Below are 22,263 nucleotides of genomic sequence, written 5' to 3'. Positions count from 1 at the left end.
GTTTTCTGTTAGCTTGTAAATCTTCTCCACATGACATTTTTTTATGCCACATGCCATGGTTTTTATTTTCTCTTTTTCTGTTTGAAGGAATAACATTCGCTATTTTCCAACAAAAAGGAAGCTTCCCCAATCTAGGCTATTTTGGAAAATTAAAATTAGCACATCAACTATCACATTGCTGATTTTTTTTTCCATTCCCTGGAATGAAGCAGATGGGGACTTGTTAGCCAACTTTTCCAACAGTTTGAATAGAACCAGATCTCTCATGATGACAGTTTTCCTGGGTCCATCACTCCCTTTCATTTACGTTTGAGATCTCCCGCTGGGATATTACTTGTAGTATTTATGTTGAAGATAAATACCTGGTCAATTCATCTACTACCCCTTTCTTTCCATTATTAATTCAGCAGACTCACTTTTTATAGAACTGATGTTCATTGTGCTAACATTTCATTTTTTAATAAATTCTCTATCTAAATCTTACTATCTTCTTTTAAATTTCTCGCTGTTTCTCATACTTGAATTTTCTTTCTTTTTAATCTTTCCATCATTGTTTGCTATTTTTATATTCCTTGCAATCTTCTGACCATCCATCTTTGTATAATTATATACTTTTTCTTTAAGCTTGGTACCATATATTTGTTTTGGTTAAAGACAAAAGGCAGATATTTACTTTCGTATTGAAATGTATATATTCTGTGTATCCTAAAATCCCATAAAATGACGACTACTGCTTGTATATTGAATTAATCTAATTTACTAGTTCACTTCAGTTTAAAATAAATTGAACAAATCTCTGAAGACAGGCAGGAGCAGAGATGTGAGCAACCAGAGTGGGGATGCCAGCAAACAGAATGGGAACACCGATGACCAATGGCCAGAATGGGAATGCCAGCAACCAGTGGCCAGAGAAAGGATACCAGCAACCAGAAGCCATAATGGGGATACCAGCAGCCCAGTGCAGAGTGTGGCAGCAGTGGTCCAGTGTGGGAACTGGGTCAGCCCCCAGATTTGGGCTGCTGTGGTGAGGCTTTGGAGAGAGACTGTGATGTTTGGCTTTTTAACTGTGCTTCTTATTTGTTTTCTGACCTATCATGTAGCTGCAATGTAACTTTTTCTTATTCATTTCTCTAGACTGTAACTAATAACTGTACCTAGGTACTTTTGTACCTAAGATGGCTCTATAAGTGGCAGCTCATAAACTTTTCACTGTACTCATTTGAGCATATGTGACAATAAAGCTATTACAATTCAATTCAATTCAAATAATACTCATGGACCCACACTTCTTTCCCTCAAACCGAAAGGACAATGCATTTATATTTCGTTGAAGCTCCCTAATTGAGGTAATAAATTAATTCTGCCTTGTTATACACTATCTGGCCTAGAACAACTTACTCTGCGGATGGCTCCAGACATGTAGTTTTAAACAATAAGTCTGAAAACATCTTATGGGCTCTTAATCTAGGATATTTCTGCATATTGGATTTAGGCAGTGCATTTGTAGGTAAAATTCCCAGTGATTATTGTCTTTCTGTGTTATTTCTTCCTTTATACTTTATCATGCTATCTAATTACTGTTACAAAGCCTATATATCTCTCCCACAAATCACATCTTACTTTCATTATTTCTCATACCTACCCAAAATAACTCCTTATGCTCAGGTTTTCTGAACATTGATCATCTTTCTCTGCCGTGCTAATATCATGATTAATGAACATTTTTGCTGATTTATCACACAAGGCAGAAACAAAACAAAACATTACTGGTAGTATTGTAAAAATTATATAAGGGATAACTTCATAATTCGACAATTTGCTGGAATTAATATTTTTAACTAATCAAAAAGGAGATGAGAATCTTAGAAGATAGAATACTTTTTACTGGTTGGAGCAATCACATCACTAAAAATAGATTTTTCACATTTATTATGGCCATTGTTTTAGTTTAAGCTGAATAAAACATAGGGTGAGAGAGATAATAGGAACTGCAGATGCTGGAGAATCCAAGATAACGAAGTGTAGAGCTGGATGAAGACAGCAGGCCAAGCAGCATCTTAAGAGCACAAAAGCTGACGTTTCAGGCCTAGACCCTAGGGTGAATTCATTTTATCCATTAGAAGCTGCACTTGATTAGATTACGAGAGACTGATTAGAATGCAATGCTGGTTCGCTGATTAGTGCTCTCTTTAAGCAGAACCAACGTATGGGTTGCTGAACTTGTGCCAACATGTATAAGGTAAAAAGCATATCCAAAGTTAAATGCTTCACAAGGAAATCTTTTAACTTGCCTGTAATATTCAGCTTTTAGTGTTAAAAATCAAGCCTAAAAAAGAAGTTCCTGTAGATATGTTACCTTTATCCTGTGACCATGGTTAGATTTAATCCATAATTGTAAATTTGGAAATTTTATCTGAAGTTAGAGTTAGCAGATCCTGCAGTTATCATTCAAACTTCAGTTCTAATAAAAGTACATTCTTACCTGTCTTCTGTATATGGATATTGACTGAAATTTGGCATATTTCCAGCAATTGACTGCTTGACTTGCAATCTCCTCTCTACTTTAACTTTATTGTTAAAGCAATGTTTTCCTCTAAAATAAAACCAAGAACTGCAAATGCTGGAAATCGAAAACTATTTTCAATCCTCCACAACCTGCACCTCATTCCAAATACATGGCTAGATTCTTCACTACATGTCAGATTTCACCACACTCATTCTCTCCAAACCTCGGTGTCACACTATTCATCTGGAAATTAATTTTTTTTGAAATGTTTACCTTTATTTGCTAATTACACTGCAGTAGAAGTTTGTCTTTCATTAACTATATCCACCAATAACATTAGCCCACACTCTGCTCTTCAACTGATGGTTAATTTTTGCCAACTATCCATGGGGTAGCACCGTGGCTCAGTGGTTAGCAATGCAGCCTCACAGTGCTAGGGACCCAGGTTCAATTCCAGCTTCAGGCGACCATTTGTGTGGCCTTTGCACATTCTCCTTGTGTCTGCATGGGTTTCCTCCAGGTGCTCCAGTTTCCTCCCACAGTCCAAAGATGTGCAGGCTAGGTGGATTGGCCATGCTAAATTGCCCGTAGTGTTCAGGGGTGTGTGGGTTATAGGGGATGGGTCTGGGTGGGATGCTTCAAGAAGCAGTGTGGACTTGTTGGGCTGAAGGGCATTTTCCACATTTTACAGAATTTAATCATCTCATCTAATCCTTATATTGATTTACCACTCCACAAAGACCTCCATAGAAAGTGTAGTGAATAAGGATGATAGAGATATGAGAGTTTATTAGTGTAGGAAATAGGCATTTGAAGCTATCTGTTCAGTTATCTTCATAAATATGTTGCAGCTGTGTGGAACAGCCTAGAATCATATGGGGATCAACAATTTTAGAATATGCACACCTTTCTCCATAGCCCCAAAGCACAGGGAGCCAATTAAGAGTATAGAGAAAAGAGAAGTGTTGTTATCATCAGGCTTTTGTTTGCTGGGGTAGTTGGTATTACTGCCAGATTTGTTTCTCTGTAGTTTGTACACAGGCTCTAATTGAATGTACTTGTTGATGGAGTTCTAGTTGAAATAATACCAGGCCTCCAGGAATTCCATGGCATATGTCTGTTTGGCTTATACATTTTTGGATGTGTTTTCCCAGTCAAATTCATGTCCCTTGTTGTGTGTTATGCAACAAGTGAGAATTGGTTGTCTCTCTTGGTGTTCATGTATCTGTATTATCAGTTTTCTTCTGGTTTGGCCGATGTAGTGTTTCTCACAGTCTTTGCATAGTATTTTGTATATTGCACCAGTTTAGCTGGCTTCGGGTATGGAATCCTTTATGTTTGCTAGTAGCTGTAGGATGGTTATCTGTTTGTGGGCTACTCTGAAACCTAGGAGTCTGATTAGTCTTGTGGTCATCTCTGATATGTCTCTGATGTATGGTAGAGTGATTTTAGTGAGTCTGGTCATGTTGTGTCTTCCTGTTGTGATCTGTCTCAGAGATAAGGGTGGATTGCAGGTTTTGGGTATCTATTCCTTTTGAAGACTCCTATTCTGCTTTGTGTAGTTCTGGGTTGCTGCAAGCCCAAGACAAAGAGAGGTGCCATGAAATTCCCAGAGGCCCGATACTCTTAACCTGAACTCCATCAAGAACCATATTTAATTCACCCTGTGTACAAGCCACTGAGAAACAGAACCGGAAGTAATACCAATCACCCCAGCAAACCAAAACATATAAATTACAAGCGGGACAGAACACTGAAGCTTCACCAGGGGCGTACTGATGATATTACCTAGCAGGGTGGTGAAACATTTGCATCTAAAACCATTGGCTCGACTAGGATGTCTCCAACCTCACCCATAACCCCAGTTACAAATCTTCTTGAAAACTTTAGATTGAAGGGGTAAATACATGACTCAAAAATTGGTGTGGGAGAATTGGATTTGAACTTACAGACACTGATACCAGTATTGGGGAAAAAAGGAACTGTTCCAACGGGGCTTGAATCATGCTGGTACCAAAGTCCTGGCTAATTGGAAAACTAGGGGTGTGGATAGAATGTTAAATTAAATAGTACAGCAGTGGTTTCAGTTACAGGGAAAATAATGGAAAAGGTTAAACCGAGGATTGGATTAGCAATGACTTCCAGAACAAGCAATAGGTCATCGAGTATTGAAAGTCACAGGGATCTAACTTTAGGCACAGAAGATGAGGGGTAAACTGCGAGAAGGAGGGCAGTTGATGCAGAACAGATGGTATTGTACTTAAATGCACACAGTACACAAAACAAAGTAAATGAGCTTGAATCACAGACTGAAATTGGTTGGTACGATGTTGTCAGTATTGTGGAGGCATGTTGCAAGAGGATCAGGACTGGAATTAAATATCCAAGGATACATGTCCTGTCAGACAGATGGACAGAGCAGATGAGGTTGCCATGTTAGTAAGAAATGAAATTAAATCAAAAGTAAGAAGCAGTCTCGAGTTAAAGACAAAATCTGTGTGGGTAGAGTTGAGCAGCTGCACAGGAATAAAAGACACTATGCAAAATAATGCACAGGCTTCCTAACAGTAGTCAGGATGTGGGGGCAACAAATGAATAAGGATATAGTAAATGCATGTAAGGAAGACAAAATACAGTGATCATGGGGTCATCAGTGTGCAGATCAACTGGGAAAACTAAGTTGGTAGTCGATCCCAATGACAGGAATTTGTGAAACCTCTATGAGATGGCTTTTTGGAGCAGCTTGCATTGACCCCACCAAGGAACAGGCAATTCTGGGTTTGATGGTGTGCAAGAGGCAGATTTGATTACGGAGATAAAGATGAAGAAACAAAAACAGAAGTTGTTGGATAATTTCGGCAGGTCTAGTGGCATCTGTTGAGAGATATCAGAGGTAATGTTCCGGTCCAGTGACCCTTCTTCAGGGCTGATGGCATATAGGAAAATGAAGTATTTTACACTGAAATTAGGGTGGGGGAAGCGGGGAGACTAAATGATTCATGGAGACAGAACCCAAAGAGAGAGAAAAATAGTTGAACAAAGGAATGGTTAAAGTTTAGCCTGGGGCAATGAATAGGTGCGAAGGTGGACAATTAGTGGCTGACAATGGGTAGTCTGTGACAGCAGCCCATGTACTGACAAGCCTGATTTGTGGGAGTGTAGGATAGCATGGGGAAAGGTTGTCAAACCCTAAAATTGCTGAACTTGATATTACATCCAGAGACATCAGGGCTCCTAAGTAGATAATGAGCTACTGTGCTTTCAGTTTGCACTGAGCTTCACTGAAGCACTGCAGCAAGCCTGAGACAGAGATATTGGTCAGAGAACACAGTGGTGTGTTAAAGTGGCAGGCAACTGGAAACTCAGGGTTTTTTGTGGGCAGAACATAAGTGTTCTCTGGAACAGTCACACAGTCTGCACTTCATTTCCTCAGTGTAGAGAAAACCATATTGTGAGCAGCAAATACAGTAGACCAGTGAAGTGCAGGTAAAGTACTGCTTTAACTGGAGCGTGTGTTTTGGGCCTAGTGAAAGGGAGAAAATAAATGGGCAGGTATTACACATTCTGTGATTTCAGGACATCATGCCATAAGGCTATGGGGATGCGTTGGGAATGAAGGGGGTATAGGCTCAGGCGTCTCAGAGCGAGCGGTCCCTGTGGAAAGCTGACAAGAGAGGGGAGGGGAAAATATATCTAGTGGTGATATCCTGCTGGAGGTGGCAGAAATGGTGGCTAATGATCCTCCAAATGTGGATGCTGGTGGGGTGCTAGGTACGGACAAGGAGGATCCTGTCTGTTTATGAGAAGAAAGAGAGAAGATGATGGCTGAAGTGTGGGAGATGGGTCGACCCAGCTGATGCCCCTATCAAGCACTTTGCTGGGAAATCCTTGGTTAAGGAAGAAGGTGGTCATTTGAGAGGCCCCCTTATTGAAGGTAGCATCATCAGAAGACTGAACAATTTTTTACCTCATATCAAAGGAAGGATAAACTGACCTTGGACAAGGCCCAGAGTCAAGAATGATCCAGAGATGACAATCTTATCATATGAGGATATGTTAAGGGCTTTGGGTCTGTGCTTGATTGAGTTCAGAAGGATGAGAGGGGACATCATTGAAACTTATAGAATGCCGGATAGAGTGGACATGGAGAAGATGTTTTCACTACTAGGAGAGGCGATAATCCAAGGGCACACCCTCAGCATAAAGGGACGAACCTTTAGAACTGAAATGAGAAGGAATTTCTTCAGCCAGTAGGTAGTGAATCTTTGGAACTCATTGCCACAGAGGGTTGTGGAGGTCAAGTCATTGAGTGCATTTAAGATAAATATAGATAGGTTCTTGATTGGTCAAAGAATCAAGAGTTTTTCTGAGAAGGCAGGAGAATGGGATTGAGAAACATATCAGCCATGATTGAATGGCAGAGCAGACTCATTGGGATGAATGGCCTAATTCTGCTAATATAATCTTATGATATTATCTCCTTTACCAAGACCCACACTTCCAGCTGAGTCTTTAACAAATACCTACTGAGATCACAATCATACGACAGCATACTTCAGAGGCTTAACTGCAGGTACATTGAACTCTATTCTGTAATAACGATGAAGTGAAAGTGAGAACAGCCTTCCAATCCTCCATGTAAAAGTTAGTGCAAAGGAAGAGAAGAATGCAGAATAAGATAGATGTCAATCTGACACGAGTTGCTGTCACATAAACCAAACCTTGTACAATGCACCTCGAACAAAATATTCAGTCTATTATTTTCTCATATTTTATTGTAGACTGTGGGTTCTATCTTGCAAACATTAAAATCACTTGCAGCACACTCTGGCATCTGGGAAGTGTGAACTTCCTGCCTACCACATTGGAGACTTAAGATATTATCTTGCTTCAGAAGAAATGGGCTTGAGTACATCATATTTCTAAGCCATGAATTGTATATGGGTATATAGTGTTTAATTTCCACAACAACATTCAGTAAACTCTTCAAATATTTTCATTTACTGAAATTGTGACATCATTTTCCCTTCTGCCCCAATGCTGTTCCTTTTTCTCTTGTGGGTTAGTTATTTTAATAGGGTGTGCCTGCCCCTTTTAATCAGCTGCAGAATTTTAACAACCACACACTGCTCAGTTTTCCTTTTCCCAGCAGCACTAAACTAATAGGCAGTTGTTTCTCTGCTGGCATCTTTCTCCACATAATTAATAAGGGCCAGTCCTAGAAACTTAAGCAGGTTAACAGCTGGGTCACAAATGGGCAGATGTCTGGCTGCACTGCTAACCCACGGATGAGAGGAAATCCCAGTTCAGGCCATATGATATTGCAGAGTGCACACTTTATTATCAGACAACAGGCCTAATTGAAATGCCAAACACTGAAATAATTCTATCATTACAGTTCAAATAACACAGACAACAACAATCTTTTACATTCTATCTAACACTTTGCATACTTAATGTAATGTATTGCATGATTGAATTTTAAATTAATATCCTCACAAATTTAATACAAAGCCTGCTAGGACGCCCAAGAACATACCAGTTTTTGGAAAGCTTGATCCTCAGTTTGCTATTCATTTATTCTGACTTTTAAAAAGAAGTTACAGAATTAAAACTATTCAGTATCAAAGCAGACTTAGTCTGAACAGACCATTTTCTTCAAATTTCTCTAACTGCATTGTTATATAACCAAATTTTCAGCTGGAGATTTGATAAGGCCATGGCTGCTGCAAGGGAACTTCCAAAGAAATTCCGAGCAGGTTTATTGAAGTTTGCCAGGTAGTGATCATGTTCTATCTGAACTTTTTCACATTTTCTTCCCTTTCCATTTCCTCATAGAAGGAGTAGGTGCGATACGTGCCAATTAAGAGAGAAAAGGAAGTAGAAGGTTTACTTCAATGGTTTCAGAGCACATAGAGTGGCACACAGAGCAACACAGTCACTCAGCACTGCTGCCTCACAGCACTAGGTACCTGGGTTCAATTTCACCCTTGGCTGACTGTCTATGTGGAGTTTGCACGTTCTCCTCATGTCTATGTGTGTTTCCTCAAGGTGATCCGGTTTCTCTTCACAGTCCAAAGATGTACAGGCCAGGTGGATTGGCCATACAAAATTGTTTGTTGAGTTCAGAGAAGTGTAGATTAGGTGGGATGTGGAAGAATGGGTCTGGGTGGGATGCTCCAAGGGTCAGTGTGGACTTGTTGGGCCCAAGGACCTGTTTCCACACTGTGGGGATTCGATGAAATGCAAAGTCCGCATCAAGATATTATGGCACATAGTCACAGAGGTCGAAAGCACAGAAAAAGACTCTGGCCCATTGAATCAGTGCCAGTCAAAAAAATGCACCTAACTACTCTCATCTTATTTGCCAACACTTGACCTATAGGTTGTATGCCTTGACATTGCTAGTGAACATCTAACCACTTCTTAAATCTTATGAAGGTAGTTGCCTCTACTACACTTGCATGCAGTAAATTCCAGACTGCCATCACTCTCTGGGTGAAACAAAAGGTTTCCTCACATCTCCTCTATCCTCTTGCCCCTTATTTTAAATCTGTACATCCCTGGATGGAGCACTGAGGAGAGTGGGGACCAGATACAGTAATAACCAGCAGAATATGTAACTGGAAGTGGCCAAATAAGTCAGAAGGAGATGAAAAGTCTGCCTATATTCTATTCATACCTCCTCTCTTCCTCTACATCACCTGTTGAACTTCTCATTTGTCAATTCTACTTGAGTTTCAATAGCACCATCATTTTGCTTCAATGTATTTCCCCATCTCTGCCTTTCCTTAAAGTAAATTAATACTTAACCCTTTACTTTACAACAATGTCAACATATTCCTTAAATGACACTGTAAACAACTATTAATATAAGACTGCCAAGCCATACCATCAAATTAAACAGTAAGCACATTCTTAAAATGAGCGCTCTCGCCATTTCTGAAGCATCTGTCTGTCACCCACACTGACGGGTGGGTGCATTCCATCCATTGACAGCGCACGTCTTGCAGCTATTTAAAGCCAGTGGTATCATCTTTTCCATAAAGGGAATACAACAAAACAATAATAGGGCAAGGACCCAGAGGCAGACACCTACAGATCATGAAGTGTAGTCAACAACAGTGAACTATTGGGAATTAGCAAAACCTCTTCCTTCTGGGGGCCATGATTGGTGAGGACTGATGGATAGCTCATCTGTTACATCTTCACCTAATGATAGTTCACTTCAAGAAACATCTGGTGGACAGACAACTCATGTTAGAATTCTCCAAATGGGCATTGCTCAGCTGTGCTTCCATTGAGCTTTGTATGGCATTTCCTGTTAATTTGAAACTTGCCCCAGATCTAGAAATATTGTGAATGTTGGCCTTCATCCAGGATGAAGGCATTATATCTCCAATAATAAATTAACATAGAGAACACCAGAGAAACACAGCAGGTCTGGCAGGATCTGTGGAGAGAGAATTAGAGTTAACAGACCTATTTAAGCAGGTTTTACCAAATTTGAAACTTTAACTCTGTTTTTCTCTTCATGTCTGCTGCTGGACCTGCTAAGGTTCTGCTGTTTCAGATTTCTAGCATCTGCCAACCCTTGCCTTTATATCTCTCATAAAGCTCAGGTTCAGACCTGCATGAGCATTCAAATGTGTTTTTGCACAAACTATGCATTGAATTAATTATAAGAATCAAAGTGTGTAGCTGGATATAGGTGATCAGAGAGGGTGATGAAGAGTCTAGGCCCGAAACATCAGCTTTTGTGCTTCTGAGATGCTACTTGGCCTGCTGTGTTCATCCAGCTACACATTTTGTTATCTTGGATTCTCCAGCATCTGCAGTTCCCATAATCATTGAATTAATTATCTTCTGTTTGAACAGACTCTTCTCATAGTGCCATAGTGGTACAATAGATGGCTGTCTTTCCTATGAGAAACACAGTACGAGGCATACATCATATTTTTAACATAAGAGGACAAAAATTTTAAAAGGGGCATGAGGGACAACTTTTGCTTACACAGAGACTAGTTCACGTATGGAATGAACGGCCAGAAAAGTGATGGATGCAGGTTTGGTTAAATGTTTAAAAAATAAGTTCCTGAATAGGAAAGGTTTGGAAGGATATAGGCCAAGGGAAGGAAAGTGGGAATAGTTTAGTTTGGGAACATGGTCAGCTTGGCACAGTTGGGCCGAAGGATTGGTTTCCATGCTGTATGACTCAATGAGAAATATGAGTTTTATAAATGCCATGTCTGACTGTGTCTGACAAATATTTAATGCATATCTAAAATTCCCTCTCCTTTTTCAGTGGAGACATAGACACATTCAAAGTATATAGCTTAAAACTACACTGGAATGTGCAGAAATATCAGACAAATGTTCATTAACATTCCTTGCGGTTAACATTCCATCGCGACCACACTCATCTAGAAGGGCAAGGGCAGCACAAATATGGGAACACCACCCACTACAAGTTCCCCTCCAAGTCACTCATCATCCTGACTTGGAAATATATCACTGTTCTTTCACTGCTGCTGGATCAAAAACCTGGAATTCCCTCCCTCATAGCATTGTGGGTCAACCCACTGCAGTAGGACTGAAGCAGTTCAAGAAGGCAGCTCACTACCACCTTTTCAAGGGTAACAATGGATGGGCAAGAAATGCTGGCTAGCCAGTGATGCCCACATGCCAAAAAGATGAATAGAAAAAGAATCAAAAATTTAAAGAATCAGGATCAAAGGTTTATGACAAATATTTTCCTTTTTTTTTCCTTTTCCATTCTCTCCTTTTTCTTACAAGCTTTTAGTCTTTTTAGGGCCTGGTTCTGCTGACACTATGTGTCCTGTAGGCATCACACCCAAATCCACACATAATCTTTGACCTAAATTTTCACCATATTGATCAACTGAGGATATATGTAAGAATCTGATCCTGACCTCATGAAATAGACTATAAGCATTTCTCAGCAGATTCTTCGGAATAGGATTGAGAGATGGCACACTGGTTCATTTTCTTCATCTTAGTTCAAACATTTTGATATCCAGGGAATATTATCATCCCACCTTACATTAGCCAAGTCTAGCAGTTCCAGCTTTGCAAGCTGTCACTTATAATTTCCAAAGACCTATGCAAAATGGTAGAGCTCCCTTGTGGGCTTTTGTCTAGTCTACTGACTTGAGTTGGAGACAGCCTCAAATCATGCTGATGGTATGACTGAAATAATTAGAGTAATATTTTTGAAGTTAATAGATTCCTGATTACTGGTGAAACACAAGGTTATGGGGATGGGATGATTAAAGTCAAAGATTTTAGATGGTACCTGCTTATTTCAGTTTAAGCGTTTCACAAATATATAAACAGATGTAAGTGGAGGCTATTCAGCCCTTTGAATCTGTTCCACCATTTAACACCATGGCTGATCTAATTCTGATCTCAATTTGCCTATGCTGCATGTTGTTGGTAGCCTTTCACTCCTCTACTTACCAAGAACATACCTGCATCTGACTTTAAAATAATTCACAAATTCTGTTTTATTAACTTATCAGGTAGCGAGATTAAGCTGCACAACACTTAGGGAGAAGGAAAATGCCTCACCTCTATTTTAAATGACTGAGCCCTTTTTATACAGTGAATGATAGTTCTAGATTCTCCCATAAGAGGAACCATCTTCTCCACATCTACCCTGTCACAATACCCAAAATCTATACGTAACAATCAACTTGTCTCTTAATTTTCTCAGTTCCATTGGATTCAAGCATAACCTGGCTGACCTTTGTTCAACAGACAACTCATCCATTCCAAATACTAACTGGAGAGTCACAACAGATCAAGCAGCGTCCATGGAGAGAAAGCAAGCTAATGTTTCAAGTATAGGTGACTCTTTATCAGAGCTGAAGTGGAGTGTGAAGAGGGCAGCATTTATGCAATAGTTGGAGCATTTTTTTTGGAGTGACATGGAGAACGGATGATGATAGTTCAGATTAAGTGATCAGAATGCGAGAATGGCAGAACAATGTTGAGTCAGTGGGCGGGGGCGGTGCGCGAGAGGCTGACAGAATGTAACAAGCAAAGCTAAAAGAAAGGGAAGGAATGGGTTCACAATTAAAAGATGTTGAACTCAATATTGAGCCCAGAAGGTTGTAACCTGCTCCGTTTGAAGATGAGATGTTGCTCCTCAGTTAGCACTGTGATTCACTAGAACATTGCGGTATCCTGAGGACAGACAAGTGGGCATGCAAACAGGACACTGTGTTAAAATTACTGGCTGTGGAAAAGTTGGGGTCATGCTTGCGCACAGACTAGAGGAGTTCTGCAAAACAGTCACCCAGTCTGCCTTTGGTTTTTCCAATGTATAACAGGCCACATTTGGTGCAGCAAATACAATTCACAAGTTTGGAGGTGAAATGCTGCTTCACCTGAAAAGACTGTTTATGCTCTTGGATGTTGAGTAGGGAGGAGGTAAAAGGGAAGGTATCTCATCTTCTGCAATTACATGAGAAGGTGCCATGGGAAGGGAGGTGGTGTTGGTGGTCGAGGAATGGCATTGTTGGTCTGGAGGGAATGATCCCTGCAAAATACAGACGGGAGGAGTGAACCGAAGATGCGTTTGGTGATGACGTTCTGCTAGCGCTGTCTGAAATGGTGGAGAATGAACCTTTGATCGCAGAGGCTGCTGGGGTGAAAAATGAGAACAAAGGGGAACTAATCATGTTCTTGTGAGTGATGGGAAGGGGCAAGGGCTGAAGCATGGGTGACAGATCAAATGCGGTTTAGGGCCCTGTCAACCACATCAGGAGTGAAGTCACAGTTAATCAAAAAGGAAGCTATGTTAGCAGGGTTGTTTTGGAAGGTGGCATCATTCAAACAGATGCAACTTAGGTGAAGGAACTGGGAGAATGGGATGGAATCCTTGCAGGATGTGGGATAGGAAGTGCTGCAATGAAGTTAGCGATGATATTAGTGGCTTTGCAGTGGAAAGGAGTTGACAGTTTACTCCCTGAAATGGAGACAGACAGGTCAAGGAAAAGAAGAGAAGTTTCAGAAATAGACGATGTGTAAGTTATAGGCTATGGAAATTGGAGTTCAAATGAACAAATTTTTCACGGTCCATGTGGGAACATGAAGCAGCACAGGACCAGTTGTCAATGTACAAAAGATTGAGACAGTGAGCCAATGTAGGGCTGGAACAAGGATTGTTCCACACACACCCCATAAACAGGCAGGCATAACAGGGACTCAAGCAGGTGCCCATAACCAGTCCTTTGACTTGGCAGAAGTGAGATGATTGAAAGCAGAAATTGTTTGGTGAAAGAACAAATTCAGCCAAGCAGAGGAGAGTGGTGATAGATAAGGATGTTCAGGCCTCTGGTCAAAGAAGAAACAAAGAGCTCTGAGACCATCCTGGTGGGGAATGGAGACAGAGGGACTGGGAACTGGCAATTGTCAATATGGTGGAGGTCATCAGAGGAATCGTGATTGTAGGTAGGCAGGGTCTGGACAAGTGGGAGAGGATGAAGTCATTGTAGGATAAAATGAGCTTGGTTTAACAGGAACAGGCGAATATGATGGGCCTACAGGGGCAGTCTAGTTTGTAGATTTAGGTAAGGAGGTGTAAACAGGCTGCCTGGAGCTAGGAGACTATAAAGTTGTGGGGACAGTAGCAGTCCTGGCAACAATTGTTTGATATTCGGATTGGAATCATAGTCCGGGCAATGTAGGAAGAAGCATTGAAGAGTTGGCATTGAGCCTCCATAGGATAAATGTCCACATGTCAGACTACAAAAGCAGCAGCTTTGTCAGCAGATTTGACAACAAAGTTAGGTTTGGACCTGAGAGAGTGAAGTGCAGCAATTTCAGAAAGGGACAAGTTAGTGAAAGTAGCAGGGAAATTGAGACAGCTGATAACATGCAGGCAGTTTTCAATGAAGAGATTGAGGGCAGGTAAGAGGCCAGGGGAAGGGGTCCAAATGGAGGATGAATACTGAAGGTGCGTGAAAGGATCAATGGAGTGGAGGGGTGGGGGTGGAGTTCTGCCTGAAGAAGTGAGCTTTAGCTTGCTTTCTGTCCACAAATGCTGTCTGACATGCTTTAATCTCCAGCATTGTTTTGTTTTCAGTTTGAATCCCAGTGTCTGCAGTAATTTGTTTCTACATTGCAAATATTAACTTGGTAAACTCTCTCTGAAGTGTTTTCAATGCACCTGCCTCTGTTAACACTTTATTATTTATTGGACCTGCCAACTTGTTTAGTGCACTGGAACACCAAAATCCCTCTGTGCCTCAGTCTTCTGCAATTCATCACCAAATAATGATTTCTTTTTTATTTTTCCGAACAAAATGCATAATTTTACATTTTCTTATCTTATACTTCATTTGCCATGTCTTTGCGCACTCATTTAACCAATCTATATCCCTTTGTTGCCTCCTTATTACTTCTTCACAAATTACTTTCCTATTTTTCTCTTGTGTCATCGGCAAATTTCTGCCTTTTCATCCAGGTCATGTATAAAAACTGTAAACAGTTGAGGTCTCAGAACTAATCATTGTGGCACACCACTCATTGCATTGTGTCAATCTAAAAAAAAACTGATTTATACTTAATCTTGGCTTCATTTCAGTCAGCATGCAGATATGCTACCTCTACACCATGCACTTTTAATTTTGCAATAACCTTTAATTAAGTACTTCTTTCAAATGCCTTCTGGAAATCCAATTACAGGACATCCAGCATTTTCATTTTTATTCACAGCATATAGCACTCCCTCAAAAAAGTCTAATAAATTGATTAAATGTGGTTTCCCATTCCAATTATCACACATTGCATTTCTTTTAAGACCCTGGGATATAATCCATCTGGATCCTGATATCTTATCAGCCCATAGTTCTAACAATTTATTCAAATTTCTTATCTGTTCACTGTACTTTTTTGAGATCTTCTCTCCCTTCGATATACTGATTATTAGCAACTATTGGCCTGATCTTTGGATCCTGTATGTGTTGACGAATACAAATTATCTGTTCGAGCCATCTGTTATCTTTTTTATTTTCTTGTTATCAATTCTCAAGAATCATTTGCTGTTGAACCAATGCTCAATTTGTTAACTCTTCTTTTTGAAATTTTAATAGCAACTCTCACTATCCATTCTAATATTTCTAGCTTGCTTTCTCATTACTTTTTTTTCCAGTCATGGTTTGCTCTTTTTTATATATCCTGCCCAATCTTCTGACATGAACACTGTCTTTGCTCAGTAATATGTTTTTATTTAAGTTTGACATCACATGTAATGATTTTAAAATAAAACAATTCCAGTCCAGGAGAACTATTTAAATGAAATCCCTTAATTGCTCTGCATCGCTCCAGCTATACCCTCATTAATGCATGATAACCCACTAAGCACACCCCTACCTGATTGACAAAACATCCTATCCATGAAGAAATACTCTCCTCTCTTCCAGGTGGGGTACCCTGGCCCAAGTCAATCTTTCCTTCAGATCCAGCACACCCTCCCCACTTCAAATCCCCTTGCCAACACTACTGCTCTTCACTGGCCTGTTACACTGCACTGCTCCCCTACTTGTCACACTTTCCCCCTCATCTACCTGGCATTCAGTCCCTTCATCTACTAGCCAAACTATCCCCTATCTCAACTTACACTCTACCTCCTCACCAGCCTGAGCCTCTATGCATTTCCCACTCTTTCCTTTTGTATTTAGCCTTTCATAATGACTGTAAAAGTGGCTTGTTATGCTGCTGGATGTTTAAATCCAAAGAACACGGCACACTAATAAAGCAAAAAAGAATGTGGCTTCAATGACCATCATTTCCCCAATTGGCTGTGAGGAATGTTATTAACATGTCCTCTTTTCTTGCAATGGGAACTGAGTACAAAATTAGAGAAGTTATGCTTTAGTCAGACTGAACACCAGCAAGACTACATCTGGAGTATTGCACATATTGTTGGTTTCATTTTTTTAAGCAGGAATGTAAGTGTATTGAAACTAGCCCAGAGAAAGTTTACTGGACTAATACATGTGAAGCAGAGATTATCTTACAAATAGAAGGTTGAAAAGGGTAGGCTTATACCTGCTGGACTTTAAAGGTTCAAGTGGTAGTTTGATTGAAAAATATTTGACTCTGAAGAAGTCTTGAGAAGCTAAGTGTGAAGAAAATAGCACCTCTTATGAAGAAATCTAGATTTACAGCTTACTGCTTAAAAATAATGTCACTTATTTATAATGGAGATAAGGCAAATATATTTTCTCCCAGAGGGTCATGTGTCTTAAACTTTCTTTCTGATAAGATGATGGAAGCAGAGTCTTTCAATATTATTAAGACAGGGAAGAATTGCCAAAATGTGATAATCTCTGTCTGAAAAGGTGAAACATTATCTGGAGTAGGCAGATATGTGTATTTTGAGATTGCAATCAGATCAGCCTTGGTCTTACTAAATGGCAACAGAAATGTATGGATCTGTGCAAACTCTTTCTACTCCTTCCTCTTATCTTTGTTTCTGTGAACTATCAAGCATACAAAACTTAAATGGGGCATCAAGAAGATAACTGTTCATATAAATAAGACTCCACCTTCAGAACCAGATTGATAAATTGAAGAGTAAGATGTAACTTCGAGATTGTCACGTGGAATCTTTGGCTTATAGCATTGTTCTGGCCTATGCCCCCAATCCACCATTTCCCATATGCTGTCAGAATCCTCATTGAGTATTTCTACTAGAGTCTGAGAATACAAAAGAATGAACAAGGACACAACCATTGCTCACAGTTGTAAGTTCTGATTAGTTAACGGTTGCTAAGTCTGCTATGTAGGCCTTCACATCCAACAATTATTTTGTTATTTGCAAGAAGCAAAAGAGAAGGCTTATAGAAAATTGAAAGTATTTAAATTGTAGCAGTACTGCAGTTTTGGAATGAAAACTGTTGGAAAACAAAGCTGCAGTGACCCAAGTAGAGAAATGCCTTTCAGGATGAGAGGATCACATCACTGTGATTGATTGGCAAATATATTGTCAGCTGTAGCTCAGAGGTAACACCCTTAACTCTGAGTAAAAAGGTTTTGCGTTTAAGTGTTACTCCAGGGAGCCAAACACATCATCTAAGTTGACAGTTCAGTGTAAAGCTGTACTGGTGGAGGTGCTATGGTTTGGATAAGATGTCAAACCACAATCCTGCGCACTTTCCTGAATAGCCATAAAAGACCCTAGGATAACAACGAGGAACAAAGAGGGCTGGTGTACTGAGCTCTAATGCTAAAGATACAAGATCTAATTATTGATTTCAATTTCTGTTACTGGGACTTTACTATGGATAAATTAGCTGCTACATTTTCTGAGATTATGAAAAGGAATTTGTAAATGTCTCTCATTTACAGAAGAGCTTGATTCAAATGTAGAGATGATACTGCAAAAACTTAATTGAATATTTATATTCTTAGTCAACTTTCATTGCAAACAAATGTTTTGTTTTAAAATGGAGTAGTAAATTAATGTGTTACTTATAGACACTAAAATTAGTTGAGGCATTATGCTACTGGCACTTTCCATCATATTTCAGATGTATACCCCTGTCAGATTTAGGTTTGGATCAAGAATGAAAAATCATTACATTTTATCCCCACTAATCCATATTTAGATCTGAAGAAGAGTCATGCTCAATTCAGCATATTATTCTTGTCTCTGTGACTGTGGAAGTCTGCCATGCCTTTCCTACATTTTCAATTTTTGTTACAGATTTGGGGTGGTATGGTAGCTCAGTGGCTAGCACTTCTGCCTTACAGTGCCAGGGACCCAGGTTTGACCTCAACCTTAAGTGACTGCCTGTTCTCCCCACATCTGTGTAGATTTCTGTTGGGTGCTCTAGTTTCCTCTCTCAGTCCAAGGATGTGCAGATTAGGTAGGTTGGTCACGCTAAATTGCTGATAGTGTTCAGGGATGTATGGGTTAAGTACATTAGCTGCAAGAAATGTAGGGTTACAGGGATGGCGTAAGGGGATAGCTCTGGATTTGATGCTCTTCAGAGGTTTGATGTGGACTTTTTGGGCCACATGGCCAAATAAAATGCATCAGCATTTTTATTTTACTTCTATTCCCATATATAGGAATGTGCTTTGGATTCTGACATCTATAAAAGTGGAGTCAGAGCTGTTGCCATGAAGTAAAATAATGCTTGATTATGGATATTAAAAGGTTGAATCATGGGGAGATGGTATAAGGGTAAGGGGATGGGTTGTTACTGGAAATCTGGTTATCCTCAGATTAACACATCACAAACACAGACTACGGTGTTTTCCTCTGAAGGTTGGTGACTTTTTCTGCTGAGTATCAATCTGATTTACAAGAATGGCCTTCAGAGAATTAAGCAGTGCCCTGAAGCAACTGGCAGGTGCAGTTGATTCAAATTCCAACCAAGGGCAAATGGGGGTGTGTGGGGAGCGAAGGGTTGCGTGAGGGTTAGATACGATACTCAATCCTGACAACAGGACAGATTTTCCTTTCCTTAGCGGTCTTTACATGGGTGTGGGCGTGTAGTGTAGATCTGATCTTCGTTTCTCTTGAGAAGTCAATATTCTAAAGACACGGGACACTTTGTCCCTCTTTGTTAAGTGCCAAGTTAGGTGCAGCTTTCTTCACAAACAGATTTTTTGTTGCTCCAGTGTCGCTAGGTCAAAATCCTGGAACTCTCTCCCTATCAGCATTGTTGGTGTATTGACATTAAATAGGTTATTATCATTCAAAACTTCAGCTCACCACCACTTTCTCAATGGAAAATAAAACGATACATACAATAAAAACTGTCCCAGCCAGTGACACCACATTCCTGAATGAATAAATTATTGATATTTGGATGTCCTTCATGAGCAAAATGCATAACACATTGCTGTGGCATGTTTTTGGGGATGTTCTAGTTGCATGTGTAATATAGGCAAAGTCAAACGATGCAAGTTAAATGCAGTAGTAAAGAGCCAGTTCTTCCTCTCTTTTGTGACGGCATTTAATTTTCAGATAATGTCTTACTTCGTGAAGCACTACTTTTGCCACCAATTTCTGTCAAATAAGAAGACTCATGACCGAAAAAAAAAACAGACTACTGATGCTGGAAATTAGAAACAAAAATAGAAATTACTGGAAAAACTCAGAAACACCTGTGGAGAGAAACATGTGTGGATCCAGTGATTCTTTTTCAGGACTGATTGTAGCTCGGAAAATGTAGCAAATATGCTGAAGATGGGGAGAGGTGAGGGATTAAGAGTAAATGTTAGGTGGAGGGAAAGCCAAGAGAAAGAGAACTACGATTGGACAAACAAGTGAATGGGTGCAAATCAACATGGGCTATCTAATATCTGCAGATTTGGACTATTAGTAGCTGATAATGGGGCGATTCTGGTAGCAGCCCTTGTGAAGGCAAAGCCTGGTATCTGGGGGTTGGTTTAAGGTCACAGGAGAAGGTATTCAAGCCCAAAATTTGTTGAACTCAACACTGAGTTCCCACTGCAGGATTCTACATTGTGGGAAAAGGCCATGTAGTCAGCACCAACCCTCCACAGTGCATTCCATGCACTCTATCCCTGTAAACCTGTATTTATCATGGATAAATCCACCTCGCCTGAACAAATCTAACAACTACAGAAATTTAGCACAGCCAATCCACCTAACCCATGCATCTTTGGACTGTGGGAAGAAACCAGAGCACCTGGCAGAAAACCACTTAGACATGGGGAGAATGTGTAAACTCCAAATAGTCACCCAAGGTTGGAATCAAACTTAGGTCCCTGGTGCTGTGAAGCAACAGTGCTAATCTCTGAGCCACTGCACTGAACTGTGCTTCACCAGGCCATTGCTGCAAGCCCAAGTCAGAGATTAACTGGTCCAGTTAATAGACTGCAAATGCTGGAATCCAAGGTAGGTAAACAGGAGGCTCGAAGAACACGGCAAGCCAGGCAGCATTTGGAGGAAAGGAAAAGTCACCGTTTCAAGTATTACCCTTCTTCAGGTCTGAGTCAGAGATGTTGGCCACAGAACATGGTGGTGTTTTGAAGTGGCAGGCAACAGGAAGCTCAGGGTTATTTTTGTGAACAGAACTTAAGCATTGTGCAAAGCAAACATCAAGTCTCCATTTTGCCTCACCAATGTAGAGGAGACCGCATTGTGAGCAGCAAGGTATAGTAGACTACATTGAACGAAGTGCTATTTTGGCCACATTGAAGTCACCACTGTCACATAGTCTTCAGTTCAGTAAGCGAGTTCACTATCACTGATCTGTCAAAGGTAGTAATATCAGCTATTAACTGCATGAAGCTACAAGGTACTCGACCTTGAAATTCGGTTGACAAAAATGGTGTGACTGTAGAGCTTGATGACCAGATCCCACTGCAGCAAACAAGAACTACTGGTTAGCAGAGAGGCAGTTCAGAGTGGTAATGTCATTAGGCCAGTAACCCAACAGCCCTTCTAAACCCTTCCATTATTTAAATTATCTGAAACTGAAGCTAAGCGTCGAGATAATGATTGATCAGAAAGCCCATCTAGTTTACTTATATGATTTAAGGAAGGAAATCTGTAATTTGTAACTGATACAGTTGACATGAGACTCCAGAAATGTGATTAGCTCTTAACTGCCATGTGAAATAGACTAGTAGATCATTCATTTCAGGGGCAATTAGGGCTGGGGAACAGATTCTGGCATTGCCAGTGATGCCTATATCCCATGCAAGATTTTAAAACTGTGAGCAGTGCAGAGAATTAACTTTTTACCATAGTGATAACAGGGAGATCAGAATTGAGCACAGTATTCCCAAAGTGGCCTAACCAATATCTTATACAGCCACAACATGGCGTCCCAACTCCAGTAATCTACTCACTGACCAATGAGGGCATATGTACCAAACACCTTCTTCACTATCCTGTCTACCTGTGACTCATGCATACCATGGCCAATGTTCACATGCGTAGGTATAGTCAACCATTTCTTACTTTTCAGTACAGCGTTTCCATTAAATTTCCCACAACAGGCATGCTGCATAAACTCATCTCATTTGAGCAGTACCCATGGACAGAGAAGCACATTTCATATTTTGAACCATTAGTTCTGAGGAAGGGCCACCGGACCCGAAACATTAACTGTTTTTTTCCTTCATAGATGCTACCAGACCTGCTGAGCATTTCTAGCAATTTTTGTTCTGTTTCAAGATCTAACAGGGACCTAAGGGAAAACAAAATATACAGAGAGTGGCGCATGTACGGAATGAGGAAGCGGCAGAGGCTGGTACAATTACAACATTTAAAAGGCATTTGGATGGCTACATAAATAGGATGAGTTTAGAGGGATATGTGTCTATCACTGGCAAATAAGACTAGATTAATTTAGGATATCTGGTCCACATTGATGAGCTGGACCAAAGGGTCTGTTTCTGTGATGTACAGCTTTATGGCTCTATGGCCTGTGGAATTACACTAGAATTTTCGGTCTATATTTTTGAACTACAACATCTCATATAATTTGCTTCTATACGAATGATTGATTTTCTTTCACTGTTGAACGACAGAGCAGGTCCAGCTGGATTTCATGATACATCTATTGTGATATTTATTTCCATATCTGGGTTAAAATGAGCAAGGAATGCATCTTCACTGTTAACATATCAAACATCATTTGCTGTGCAATTGCCCATTCCCAGTATATGCCTTTGTGCAGTAGCGTTGAACATGGTCCACAATCTCTGTGTAATTAGAAAGAATTTGGTAGCACCGA

The sequence above is a fragment of the Stegostoma tigrinum genome, chromosome 6, assembly GCF_030684315.1.
Source record: "Stegostoma tigrinum isolate sSteTig4 chromosome 6, sSteTig4.hap1, whole genome shotgun sequence".
Classification (NCBI taxonomy): domain Eukaryota; kingdom Metazoa; phylum Chordata; class Chondrichthyes; order Orectolobiformes; family Stegostomatidae; genus Stegostoma; species Stegostoma tigrinum.
Note: the sequence above shows the minus strand (reverse complement) of the source record.